Source organism: Elephantulus edwardii, unplaced genomic scaffold, assembly GCF_000299155.1.
Source record: "Elephantulus edwardii isolate Elephantulus edwardi_28Jun2011 unplaced genomic scaffold, EleEdw1.0 scaffold00123, whole genome shotgun sequence".
Taxonomy (NCBI): domain Eukaryota; kingdom Metazoa; phylum Chordata; class Mammalia; order Macroscelidea; family Macroscelididae; genus Elephantulus; species Elephantulus edwardii.
In genome coordinates this window covers 2,109,655-2,114,018 of record NW_006399873.1, presented here as the reverse complement: position 1 = coordinate 2,114,018, position 4,364 = coordinate 2,109,655, and positions in this window count along the sequence as shown.

Sequence of the window (4,364 nt, the reverse complement as noted above, 5' to 3'; positions counted from 1 at the left end):
TTTAGCAACACAACATGGTAAAGGTAAACAACCCAAATACATAATAGGCACAGGATATGAACAGACACTTCACCAAAGAAGACATTTAGGTAACAAACTTATAAAGAAAGGTTCAAAAGCCCAAGCTCAATGAGACATGCAAATCAAAACAACTATTAGATATCATCTCACCCCAGTAACAATTGCAAAATTCAACAGAGCAGCAATCAATAAAGGGTGGTGACGTTGTGGAGAAAGTGGATCCCTAATTCACTGTTGGTGGAAGTGTAAAATGATGTAACCACTCTGGAAAGTAGTCTGATGCTTTCTTAAAAAGTTGGAAATTGAAATACCATTTGTCCCAACAATTCCATTACTGGAAATATAACCTAAAGAAATCAGAACTGCCACACAAACAGATATATCCACAACCATTTTCATTGCTGTGTTGTTCACAATAACAAACAGATGGAAGCACCCTAAATTGCCCATCAACAAAAGAACGGATGGATAAGCTATGGTATATTCACACAATGGATTACTAGGCAGTATTGAAAAACAAAGAACTCATAAAATTTTATACAAAATGGGTGACCCTGGCAGACATTATTCTGAGTGAAATATCTCAGTCAAAATAGGACAAATATTGCATAATCCCACTGTTATAACCCAGGACTGGTATGGTGGTTGGAAGGAAGGAGAGAGGGGGTACATAATGCATACCACCACATTCAAACAGATGAGGAAAAGAACTGCTTAAAAGAAATATATGATTAGGTATTATTTGCATGACCACAGTCCATAATAAGACTTGCATAGTAAAGTGGACTAGAATAGGGACATTGTACTATAATGAAAGATTTTTCCCCCCAAAACATCAGCACACTGGGCAGGGGGTTGACAGGGAGGAAAATGTGATACAATGAATTGATGGAAATCCAATTTCTCTATAAACGTTCATTAAAATCTCCACAACCCTGCTTACTGATGTTAAGGAGGATCTGAAGTGCTCTCTGCAGAAGATCAAGGACTGTAGCCTCCAATATGGATTGAAGCTCAACATCAAGAAAACAAAGATTCTCACCACTAGGCCAATTGACAGCACTATGATAGATGATGAAGAGATTGAGATTGTTGACAGCTTCAGTTTGCTTGGCTCTACAATCAACTCTCTTGGTACCAACAATCAGGAAATTAAAAGTCACATTGCTTTGGGAGAGTCTGCTGTCAGAGACTTCTTGAAAGTACTAAAGAGCAACAATGTTAGCCCTGAGACTAAGATGCATCTGATACAGGCCATGATCTTTGCAATTACTTGCTATGCATCAGATAGCTGGACAATGACTATATAGAAGGAGAGTTGATACCTTTGACCTGCAGTGCTGGCGAGAAGTATTGAAATACACCATGGGCTATGAGGAGAACGAATAAGTTCATCCTGGAAAGGGTGAAGCCAGGCTGCTCCTTGAAGGCAAGGATTCTGAAGCTTTGTTTGACATACTTTGGACATGTTGCAAGGCGGAATCAGTCCTTAGAGAAGAATGTCATGCTTGGAAGGGTGGAGGGACAGCACGGGAGAGGAAGACCCTCGATTAGATGGATTGATTCAGTCACTGTGGAAATGGGGATAGGTGTACGGGAGATAATAAAATTGGCAAGGGATTGAGCAGGGTGTAGGGTTGTTGTACATAACATTGCAGGTAACTCGATGGCACGTAACAACAACAACCACAACAACATCAACAACAGTAGAAATAAACTCTAATACTTTAAAAAGAAGGATTGTATGACATACAAAGTGAATGAAGACTAGTGTGAAATACAATGTATATAAACTTTGTAAACATCCAATTAAAAAAAAATTAAAAATCCCCACCACAATCAACTTATTCAGCACATTAACAAAGCAAAGGACAAGAACTATATGATATTATCACTTGATGCAGAAAAAGCATTTAATAAAATCTGACCTTTCTGATTAAAGCAGGAATAGAAAGGAGTTTTCTCAACACAGTGAAAACTGGGAAAAAGTACTTATTAGAGTCAAAAGACAAAAGAAGGAAAAGAGAGTCTTCAAAATTGTCAAAGAGGTTAAAACTCTTGCTATATGCAGACAATATGATAATGAACATAGATAAACTCAAAGATAAAACAACAACAACAACAACAAAAATAACAGTTAGACCTAGTAGATCAATTTAACAGAGTAACAAGAAATAAGAATTATATTAAAAATGTTATTTCTAAAAAAAATCCAAAACAAACAAAAAATGTTATTTCTCTGCAGCAATTAAAAAAAAATAACCACGGAAAAGGAAACCAAGAAAGTAATAATATTTACAATAGCTACCACAAAATGAAGTACTTTGGAATAAACATAACTGGACTAGATGAAGAGAGTTAGTTAGATATAGATATAGAAATAAAGATAGATATAGATTGTTGTTGATTGCCTTTGAGTCAAGAATGACTCATAGTGACACTATGAACAAGAGTCCTGAAGCCCCTCTAAAACTATCAACATTTATCAGTTCATAGAGTTTCCAGAGGCATGTTATTTAGGAAGTGGATGCCACTCCTGCTTCCAAATACACAGATTGATAGATGATAGATGATAGATAGATAGATTCCTATTCTCAAGAAAGGTGATCCAACTGAATGTGGAAACAATTGAAAAATTTTGCTAATATCACATGCAAGCAAAATACTGCTGAAGATCATTTAAAAATGGCTAGAACAGTGTATAGTTAGAAAACTTCTAGAAGTTCAAGATTTAGAAGAGGCCATTCCACCAGGGATATAATTGCTGATGTCAAATGAATCCTTGAAGAAAGTAAGGAATAACAGAAGAATGCCTATTTTTGCTTTATTGATTATGAAAAGAAATTTGTATGGACCATGAGAAGTTGTGGCTCACATTAAGAAGAATGAGAATCTCAGAGCTCAAAAAGAACCTGCACCAGGGCTGTTGTGCAAATGGAGCAGAGGAGCACTGAAAGGTTTGGAATTTGGAGAGCACCAGAGTTATATTCTCTCTCCATACCTACTCAATCAGTATGCTGGGCAAATTATCCAAGAGGCTGAACTCTACGAAGAAGAGTACTGTGTCATGCAGATGTCATGAACTTGCTTGCTGAATGTGAGAAGGACTTGAAACATTTATTGCAGAAGATCAAGGAATATAGCCTTCAGAATGGATTACATCTCAATGCCAGGAAAACAAATGTTCTTAGCACTAGACTGATACGTACTACCACTAGAAACAATAAGAGACTTAAAAATAGAAAAATATCTCCTGTTTATGGATACAAAAACTCCATGACAACCCTACCAAACGCAGTCTACAATGTTCAATGAAATTCCAATATAGATAGCAAATTCATATTAAAAAACTAGAAAAGGCAATTAGCAGGTTTATTTGGAAAGGAAAGATACCTCAAATAAGTAAAGCTTTTCTGAGACATAAAAATGAAATGAGAGGCGTAACACTCCTTGATTGCAAAATCTATTACCCAGTTTGTAGTAACCAAAGCAGCATGGTGTTGGAACAATGACAGACACACAGACAAATTTAATAAGATGATAATTCAGAAATTAATCCATCTACCTACATGCAGTATTTGACAAGGAATCAAAATGTATTAAATAGGGAAAAGACAACTTTTTCAACAAATGGTGATGGCAAAACTGGACATCTATCTGCAGAAGACTGAAACAGGATCCACATCTCACACCATCCACAAAAATCAATTCAAGGCATAATAGACAGTTAGGGATAAAGTCCTAGACCATAAAGAGAAGAGACAAGATGAGATCAGACTTAGGATTCCAAGCCTATGGCACAAATAGTTTTGCAAATAAAATAATAAACCCACAAGTAGGAGAAGAAAAAATTGGTTAATTAGTGTTCTAAATATTAAACTAAATTTAATTTTTAAAAAATCAATAGGGTTAAAACAAAATGTACACACTGGTGATAACAAAAAATTTGGCAGTGACACTTTAGATAGAGATCTCGTAACAAAAGTTATTACAGAATATTAAACAAAGTAAATACATCATATTACAGGGCCTCCACAAGATGTTAGTACGGAATATCACTCTGTAAGCTTCTAATAAATATCTCCACGTCCACAATTTTAATTTATTGTTACCTTGTCCACACATGTAGCCAATGTGGGTATGTGTCAATGACCTTCTCCTTCAGGACCTTAAAGTGTAGATCTTCTCTGCTTTTATGGCTTTTCTAATTCCTCTTTCAAGCATCACAATCTACTCATCATGCTACAAATGTATTGGAGCAGTACTCTACCAGAAATCCAAAATGTATAAACTATTTTATGTATATGTAGAGAAATAATTTATGCTCACCTCTCTAAAAATAT